Genomic DNA, 10,732 nt, shown 5'->3' on the forward strand with positions numbered 1-10,732 from the left:
AACCATCGTATATAAGTTCTTTTTAAAGTTTGTTCTTATTGTTTATTTAACTTTTTTGTTTACAATACTATTAGTAGTGGTTTCTCAAAGAATATATACGGTCAACAGAAATTAGAACAAGTGGTTACTGTCATTAATGATTAGAGAAATAAAAATGTGATACCATATTCACATGTGAGAATAATACATATCAAAAATATGAAAATAACCAGAGTTGGCAAGGTTGTAATGATAAAGAAACCATCATTTACTATAGGTGAGAATGTCACTTGGTTCTATCTCTATAGAAAATGAGATGGACATTTCTCAAAAAAATAGAAATAAACTTCCCAGGTGATCCAGCATTATCACTTCTTGGCATCTATCCCCAAACTACAAAAACAGATATAATTTCCTTATTACCAAAACAATAGGCTTAGAGAGGGGAGCTGCAGTTTATTTAGATTTATGTTTTTAATGGATTTCAAAGTTATGACTATCTTGAGGCTAGTTAAAAAACAGATTCTGATTCAGTATTCCCGAGGCAGGGTCTGAGATGACACATTCCTAGCAATGCCTAGCTAATGCCATGGCTGCTAGTTCAAGGATAACAACCCCCCAAATGAATAGGAAACTTAGATCGAACCTAAAACACTTGAGTTATTCTTTGAAATAACTTTGCTGGCCAAATTCATGTGAAAGTTAGAGAAGGGAGACTGATTTCTAGATGCTGAAGTTAAAAACAATGGTACTCATTTTTTTTAAGAAATTCTAGCTGGGATAGTATTCCATAAGTTATCATTATCCAATAGTTACTCTAATAAGATCGTGATCTATAGTTCCTAATGGTGCCATGCCCCTTTTGGATTTCTATATGAGAAATGTTCCAAGTTGAGATGATTAAGAACTGCAGATCAATGGCCCGGGGAGATAGCACAGAGGCGTTTGCCTTGCAAGCAGCCGATCCAGGACCAAAGGTGGTTGGTTCGAATCCTGGTGTCCCATATGGTCCCCTGTGCCTGCCAGGAGCTATTTCTGAGCAGACAGCCAGGAGTAACCCCTGAGCACCGCCGGGTGTGGCCCAAAAACCAAAAAAAAAAAAAAAAAAAAAAAGAACTGCAGATCATAATTTTGTAATAAGAAATTTCTTTGAATTTCCTACCAGATAGTTTTGAGGTCTGTGATGGTCCAGGCAAAATCCAGGAACTCCTACAAAATTAGGTAAAAGAAAAGAAAAAGGTCATTTGAAAAATCTTGTACTCTGCTGAAGAAGCATGGAGTGCTAATTGGCTTGGCTGACCAGTAGAGAATCAAACAATTAAATATTAATCTCAAGTTCTCATTTTCTGTCATTCTGTCTATAATCAATATTCTAAGAAGTGACAGAACTAGAGCAGCGTGTCTCAGCCTTCGCATTTGGAACATGATATGATAAGTTTTTTGTTTGGGGGACAAGTATTTGGTATAAGTCTTCATCTCATTCCATTATGTTACAGTACATATTATACCCAAAGTATAACTAATAAAAATGTTCCCAGTAACCAGAGAAACAGTATAAGGGGTAAGGCATTAACTGTCCATACCAGTTCAAACACTGCAAAATCCTCTCAGCATCACCAGGAATGATACCTGAGCACAGAGCCAGGAGTAAATCCTGAGCAACACAGGATGTCATCTGACACTCTCCTACCTCCAGATCTGTGATGAAAGTAAAAGGGTCATGTTTGAAAACTATTATTATGTATAGCCCAACATAGATTTTTAAATCCTAGGTCTTTTACTATAAGAAGTTGGGCAAAATACTTAGCTCATAAACATCAGATTTTTTATTGACATAAGTGAAATAATAAGAAAAACATAAATACTGTTATTTCCCTTTCAACTCACTGAGAAAATTAAATAAATCAATACACACATGGGTCTCAAAATAATTTCTAGAAATAATGGTCCAATGTGTGTAATTTCTCCTTGGGATCCTTTCTTATCATGTCACCATGTCTAAGTAGAACTGTCAAACTTCAAACCTTGTGGGAACAAGTTGCCAAATTTTACAAATCTTGACATTTAAATTCCTTTATTCTCTCTATATTATCTGAGAGCTAAGAAAGTGCGCAGCATACAAAACTCTTTGCCCTCAAGTTCAAAATAGATGGTGAGAAAGAAAGTAGACAAGAGTGTGAATTGAATCTCGAAAGAGTTCCTATGTGAGAGGTTCCTTTTCTGTCTAAGGATTTCATATTAAGTTTTTCCTAGAAATGTGGACAGTTCAACTCAGCATAGCTGTATCAACACTGGCTCCATCCAACCTCATCCTCCTAAACTTTACATGCTTATCTCTAACCTAATCCTAATGCGCGCGTGCACACACACACACACACACACACACACACACACACACACACACGAACCAAAAAGAAGGTTGAAACATTTTTATTTAATTTGGTGAGTCTACCACTGGTCTAAGATGCATAATAACTTTGCTGACTTTAGGATACCACATGGGAAAAGGCATATTAAATATTTCATTGGTCTCTAATTCTTTCTGTTCTTTTAAAGTCACAGACATAGAAACGACACACTTCTTCACAACAGCCACAGGAAACAAATCCCAACCGGGACATCCTTAATAGTGCTCGGACACCAACAAGTGCCAGCCCTAATATGATACCCTAACAACGAGGAAAATGGGAACAACTTGACCTAAAAGCAAGTTATCCTACCCCACCAGCTAACAATAAGACAAAATCAGAAGACTTGTCACCCTTTGGTCTATCCAAATGCCAAGATCACGATTTACAGATGACTGGCTGACAGAACCATGGCCAGACTGTATGTATCCTGGGACCAAAAAAAAAAACGTCCTAGTCTAGGGCTTGAGCTACGACCTGCATAACAACTATGATCCCTAGTTCTAGAGGTCTGTCTGAGACTATTGCAATGGAAGGGGACTCTGGAAACATAACGAAAGACGCTATCCCAGGCCCCTTCCTAGAATCAGTGCAAAGACCAGGACCACCAACCACAGAAGACCGATTAAAACGACACTGAGGGAACAGAACTTCTAGATCCACAAAGAAAGACATAATCATAAGTTCAACTCCTTGACTCGTGCAGATACCGAGACCTTTAGATACAGAGGTCTGATTTTATCACTCAGGATGGAGCAGAAGTCTTCTGTACACCACAAAAGCACCAAGGGGAGAGTAAATGAATCTGAAAGGAGTCTATAGTTAATCCCATGGCAATATACTTCAAGGGTGGAGAAACCCTGTATCTCTTAGGCAAAGGAAATTTCTTTTCAAATGACCCCAATATTTACTGTGCATCTGCAGAAGGGGAAAAAAAGCACACAACATTATTATTATTATTATTATTATTATTTACTTATCTATTTTTTGTTGATTTCATTGTTGTGGTTTGGCTATTGAAGTGGATGTCTCCATTTATATTTATTTATTTTTTTTCTTTTCTTTTCTTATGTGCTCTGCCACATATTTTTTTTATCTCTATACCATGTGCTTACCCTTTTTTTTTTTTTTTGAAATGCTCACTGGATATTTTATTTGACAGTTCTTTATGTACTGTCGTGGTGTTTCACCTTCTTTTTCCCCTTCATCTCTCAAACCAAGGATGAAAGCCTCTAGAAGGACTCCGCCCATTTCCAGAGTATTTGATCCTTTTTTTCTTTTTTTTTCTCTCCAGGTTATTACTTTTCTCTTTTTCAAACAAAACCACATAACTTGAACTATCTTGTCCCGCCTCCCAATGGGGAGGGGGGAATTAAGGGAGGTACCAAGTCCAAACAGGTGTAAGACCACTAAGTAGTAAGCTAGGCACAGAGGGGACCACTTACTCTAGCAGCCCCGGGGGTGAGGGAAGAGGATATGGGAAGTAGGACGGGAACGGAGATGGAGGGAGGACAATTCAGTGATGGGAATTCCCCTGATTTTTATGTTAATATGTACCTAAAATATTATTGTCAACGATATGTAAGCCACTATGATTAAACTAAAAATTATATTAAAAAAAAAGTCAAGGACAACAATTGCTTGACATCGGTTTGTAAATTTTGATCTAGTAGACTTTCAAGCTATCAGCACTAACTATCTTCATGCTTGAACAAACATTGAAACAGAAACTCAAATTCCAGGCCATTTCACAAACTCCACAGAGGGAGGAGCATGGAAGGCAGAGGGCACTGTTACAGTCAGCACAGCTCTAGACCAGGGTCCTGAGGTAAGAAAAGAGATCGCAGATATTATTCTGGCAGCATTTCCATTAATGGAAAAGAAAAAACATCCAAGCAGACTTGAATGTGCTGGAAATAACAACACGATGCTTAGGTATATTTTCTAGATGGGCAGAATAAAAAGCAAAAAGAAAAAAAAAAAGATTTAAGGAAGAAACAATATCAGTGCAATAAACAGAAGATTGCTGAGCTGCAATCGCAGGTTGGAGGTTAAGCAAATTCTTATACATAACAAACAAGCAATTTAAATGACTCTTGGACAGTCTCTGAGGCATCATTTGAAGTACCACCTTGAATTTATTTTGCAGCAGTTGCCATGCCAACAAAAAGATTGCATTCCAAAGGGTAAAAGGATACGCCAGCCCCAAGCTGTCTTGCACCTGATGCTTCTACTATGCTGGCTTTCTCTGACCTGCAGGCCAGCAAGGTCCCCTCCCAACAAAACACCCTTAAAAGTTGCCCCGAGGTGAGGTCTTGCAAACCCTGAATCCCTCCCACTCTGTTGCACTGAGTTCACTGTTTGCACCTTGGCAGTGCTATTTCACATATTGGCAGGACAGGGCAGGCATTTGGTCAATCTTCAAGTCAATACTTGAACCTGCATTCTAGTAGGCAGTGTGGAAAGTTGGATGCCAAATGCTCAAAAAGTGACCTAGAAACCATTCTTGCTGCATTGTGATTTCAAGGTTGCTCTGGTTTTGTTAAAGATGCGCATAAAGAACTGAAGAAAATGTCTAACATTACAAATGATATTTACATGCATTCTTGAATGAATGACTACGTGGAGGGTACAGTAATTTTTCTTTCCTCATTTCTAAAGTTTATTTACTGAAGAGTAGGCATCATTTTTTGAGAGCTAGTCACATGAATCAGTTACTGGCTGCTTCCAGCTCCCTCTTCGTCCCTGTTCTCAGGATCTCACTTCTATTCACTTTTGGTGCAATGAAGTTAGTTCTGTTTGCAGTGAAGGAACTTGAGGAAAGGAAAGAAAATGTTCCTCTGCCCTGCAACCACAGTAAACAATTTCATCAAGATAGGAAGCTATAGAGTAGGTGGGTTTGTCATTTGGTATGTGAAATTCCCAGCTTAGAACCTATTGGCCAGGTTTCAAAACAGACAGACCAAAGATCAAATCTTGCTTTCTACCAGCTCTGAACCTAAAGGCTAAACATACCTAACCCTCCCTCTCTCCTTTTCTCCCTCCCTTCCCTGTTTGACACAGAGAAGGTAGCTAGTGAATCTGGACATAATGACTATGGGTGATATTACTAGGATTTGCTAAAAGTACTATGCAATTCCAGCTGTGCAATTTTAGGCCATCAACCTGTCAAGTACAAAGGTCAGTTATTTATTTTTAAGAATCCAAACAGGTAAATTTCCATAGTGGACTTAAATCCATTATGTCATTAATATGTCATAAATATGGCCCCTTCTCTTTTGATCTCTCTCAAAAACTATTTAAAAAGTATTTGTTGGGGCCGGAGCGGTGGCGCAGTCATTAGAGCGTTTGCCTTGTTTGTGCTAACCTAGAACAGACCGAGGTTTGATCACCAGCATTCCATTTGGTCCCCCACGCTAGGGGCGATTTCTGAGCACATAGCCAGGAGTAACCCATTAGCATCACTGGGTGTAACCCATAAACTAAAAAAACAAACAAACAAAAACAAAAATCTATTTGTCATGTTTGCCTGTTTATACATTTATATAATTAATAATAAATTAATAGTTTAGATTGACTCACATTGTTCTCAATGTTTTAATTTTTAATCATGGATAAACAGGAACTCTTTTACCATCTAATTCATTTACTTAGGGGCTTTTCCCAAGTAGTGCCTAGGATGTCCAGGGGCCACTACTGATGAGGTAGAGTTGCATAATTGGAGAAATCACAAGGTTCTAGGAATTAAACCAAGGTTAACCACATGCCTTGCATTTCTACCCATACATTATTTTTCCAGCCTCCTCCATTTAGTTTTGTCTCCTGCTTCCTAGGAGTTTTTGTTTATATCAAAGATGTACATTCACATTAGTTTTCACTTATTTCTTATTGAGTGGTCTAGCTTGAAAGCAAAAGGCAAGGACAATATTGTGCTAAGTGGAGAAAGAGGAAAAGAAAAATTAAGGGAAAGAGCCTGAATACTAAAATCCTTACCATTCCTGCTTTTGAGGGTGACCTGCTTGTGATCTTAAGAATATCCTGGACTGTAAGAGAAAAGCCCTTGTAATACATTACATTGCTGAAAATTTCTCCCAATGAATTTCTGATTCCAAATTTCCAATGTCAAATGCTCTTGTACTGATCCACTTGGGAAACAATAAAGTTCAATAGCCCTTGAAATTTCTGACTCTGGACACACCTCAGTTGGAACCACTGAGAACAAGCTCAGCAGCATAAAATTGTGATGGGAGCTCTTCTTACTCTACCCAAAACAAAGTGTATCCCCACTCGAGTGGATAGACCTAATGCTTGATTTTTGAATCATGTTCTGATTCCTTTTTATGGCATGGAAAAAAATAGGTGGATTCTTCAAGGGAGATTTAGGAGATGAGTATGAGAGACAAATGAGTGTGTCAGTCTTGGAGTAAAACAAACTGTATCAGAATGACAACAACACAGCTTGCTTGATAGGTATATATTCTGTAAAACTTGAAAAAGTAGGGACGTCATCTTGACAGTTGGACACACAAGATCTTATAAACAATATGAACTCATGGGCATTGAAGGTCACTTCATAGTATTCCAATAGGGATTTGTTGGTGCCCAGCACAGAATAGAGAATACATTAAGTAATCAATAGCTATTACCCCAAATACCTATTTTAAAGTAGGTTTTGTTGCTTTATTTTGTTTGGGGGTTACACCTAGAAGTGTTTAGGGTTTATTCTTGGCTCTATACTCATGAATCACTCATGGAAGATTCAGAGGACTATATAATATGTCAAAGAACAAACCTAGTTGGATACATGAAAGGTAAATGCCCTACTCACACTGTCCTATGATTCTACATGTTTAAATTTGATATAAAATCATAAAGAAGGGGCCAGAGATAAAGCACATTGGTAAGGCATTTGCCTTTCATGCAGAAGGTCAGTGGTTCAAATCCTGGCATCCCATATGATCCCCTGTGCCTACCAGGTGTGATTTCTGCGCATAGAGCCAGGAGTAACCCCTGGGCGCTGCCGGGTGTGACCCAAAAAACAAAACAAAACAAAAAATCGTAAAGGAATTATAACAGTCATCATGTCAGAATCAATGGGTATATAGAATCAGAAAAGCCTATATTCAAATTTCTATCTCACAACTTAAGTAATAGTGCAATCTAGGGAAAATAAGCCATCTGGCTTTTCATCTATAAAATGGGCATTATACTAGGACCTACCTTGCAGAAGTATTTGTGAATTTAAATGCAAAGAAAGCCCCTGCATCAGGACTGAGTACATTGTAAAATAGGTGCTGCATGGTTATGCTGAAGAATGCTTACTGCTATTGATAAGACTAAATCAGATTATGGACTTGTGGTTTATCTTGAGAAAAAGCATTTTAGACTGTACTAAAGAGAGAATATGTCCTCATTACAACTGGAAATTAAGTCATTGTCTTTCAGAAAGACACCATTAAGGTAGTTATATAAAAGTTCGGATTGATAAATGTCCAATCAAGTCCCTCACAATGTATATAAAAATAAAATAAGAATGTTACATTTATATTATAGTAATATAGTTTACTACTAATAAAGACATATTCTTCACAGGAAAGCATAATTGTCACAAAAAGCTCTTTATTTATGCTGATTTTGTTTTGTTTTGGGACCACACCCAAAAGTGCTCAGAGATTACTTCTGATTCTGTGCTCAGTAGTCACTTCTGGAAGATTCAGGGGACTATTTAGAGTATCATGGATTGACCCTGTGTCTGTCCTACATGATATATTATTATTTTGGTCCCAACCTCTGGTTTTCTCCTTAGCCAATCAACTTTGATTTAACATAGATGTCTAGTTACAACTGCAACACATGTTTAGGAAGGCTGCAGTGCTAAAATTTTTGTCACATTTTAGATCTAGACAATCAACATAAAAATGAATCTAGCTAACACTGTAGACTTTGGTAAATTCCTGGTATAAATACCAATACCAATGCCAATACCAGCTTCCTGGTACTAATAGAATGTTAATAAAAGTGATGTTTAGAACACATGCTGGGTCAACCCACTAAATCCTATTTGACTCCCAGACAGATTTAAATAAACTGAAAAAATGTAGTGATTTCTAAAATGTAGTCAAATAATATGGAAGTAATCAGTACTAAGTCTGGTTTTGTAACTCATTTAATTATAAATTTATATTTATATGCATTTATTTTTAACTTTTCTTTATAGTAATAAATTATATTTTATGTTTATATTTAAGTTTTAGTTATATTTGTAAATATAAGTATTAACATAAATATTAATATATATTTATATTTAACTTATATTATGGTGGTATTTACCAACTACTCATCAAATTTCTGAACAATTTTTTTTTTTTGTTTTCTTGGGGGCCACACCTGGTGACTCTCAGAGATTACTCCTGGCTACACGCTCAAAAATCACTCCTGGCTTGGGAGACCATTTGGGAAGCTGAGGAATCCTAGGTTAGGCACGTGCAAGGCAAACGCCCTATCGCTTGCTTGTATTCAGGACTGGCAGCTGGAGGCCTGAAATAGAGTATAGCAGATAGGGCGCTTTCCTTGCATTGCAGCTAACCCTAGATGGTCTCCTCAACACTGCCAGAAGTGACCCTTAACACAGAGCCAGGAGTAAACCTGAACACAGCTTGGTATGGCCCCCAAAACAAACAACCACAAAATACAAGCAGTTCACTCACCTGAGTTCTGGCCTGTGCCTGTTAGCCAGAATGAATAGCCTATATCTTTCTTTTTCTATCTCCCCAGCTAGAATACCTTCTTATGTCTGTCTTTCATCTCTTTGACTCTGATTATTGATTTTATAATATTTGAAAAGAGGGAAAGGGTGTTTATTTCAGGTCATCCCTGTTATTTTTGTGTGTGTGTGTGTGACCAATGTATTGAATTACAAGTCTTACACAGTTATATTTAAGGTACATAGGGGTAGTGAATTAGGGCCATTCCCACCACCAGTGTTGTCCTCCCTCTATTCTGTTCCCAGCATGCATTCCAACCTCCCCACTTTGCACCCTGTAATTCTAGTGTAGAAGGTCCCTTTTGTACATGACTTGTTGTAGATTGGGTATCTTGATTCTGTTGTTGATTACTTTGGCTTTGATGTTAAAGAGAGAAACAAAAAAGCCATAAGTACAGACTCTTTTGTTATTGTTACAATAACAAAACATTTCTGGAACCATCATATTTCTATAAATTATAAGTATTGATATGCCCAGAAGTCATCATGTCAATGAAAAAGAATTTTGGCCTTTCTAGTCAGAATCCTTATAAGAATTTTATAATTTATGTACCATTTGGACATTCTACAAACACTGATTCAGTTGTATAATGATCTATTTATTGAAAATACAATCACTGTTTGCAGTACTCAGGAGAAAATGAACTTCCTTTAATTTTAATTTTGAAATAATGTATACATTTGGAAAATAAAGTATTTCTAGTTTATTCAAGGGTAAGGAGCAATCTTCATAGAAATTGTTCCTTGTCTTATTTTTAACTAACCAAAAGCCTGGGCCTTACACACACACACACACACACACACACACACACACACACACACACACACACACATGCACACACACAAACACACACACACACACACCACTTACTTCAAGAATTAAATTAGAATGTGCTCGCTTTGGCAGCATATATACTAAAATTGAAACTATATAGATAAGATTAGCATGGCCCCTGCACAAGGATGACATGCAAATTTGTGAAGCATTCCATATTAAAAAAAAGAATTAAATTACATGGCATAGTTTATTGTAGCTTTCTTAAAAAGGCACAGAACTATAATCAAAGCAAAATTTTATTTTGAATTAGATGCTTTGAGTGGAACTGTTCAGTTTAGCTATGCACATCTGAGCATTGCTCTCTGAAAAAAGGCCCTGGACAGCCCAGAACACTAACTACAGATATCACCTGCCTTTTAGAAATGCAAATAGTGGAAGGACAAAGCATAAAATAAACAAAATTAGTATCTAGATGTTCTGATATATGTAGATGTTCTGATATATACATACATGATATATATATATATATATATATATCATAACTAGCAAGAGAGAAAGCACAAACGAGGACTATAAATTTTAAATAGCCTACTAGTACTGTGATTTTTTTAAACAAAGAGATTCTAGAAGCTTCACTTGATGCCCTTACAAAAATAACAAAATATTTTAATAATTTTTTTTCAAATGAGAGAGAGAGACTAGGAGAACTCCTTCACCGGCCTAGAGTTGCATCATATAAATAAAACAGCATTCTACCTGGAGTTATGGGAGAGGGAAATATTTACACAAAGAGACATCAAAGTT

The 10,732-nt window shown here is 36.9% G+C and overlaps 1 non-coding gene across 1 annotated transcript; it reads left to right on the forward strand.

The window, feature by feature from the left end:
* Window positions 1-10,041: 10,041 nt before the first annotated feature.
* Window positions 10,042-10,148, forward strand: LOC126015234 (U6 spliceosomal RNA). The gene has a single exon (XR_007498121.1). It is a non-coding gene; the product is annotated as a U6 spliceosomal RNA (small nuclear RNA).
* Window positions 10,149-10,732: the final 584 nt, after the last annotated feature.

This window comes from Suncus etruscus, chromosome 7 (assembly GCF_024139225.1).
Source record: "Suncus etruscus isolate mSunEtr1 chromosome 7, mSunEtr1.pri.cur, whole genome shotgun sequence".
Taxonomy (NCBI): Eukaryota; Metazoa; Chordata; class Mammalia; order Eulipotyphla; family Soricidae; genus Suncus; species Suncus etruscus.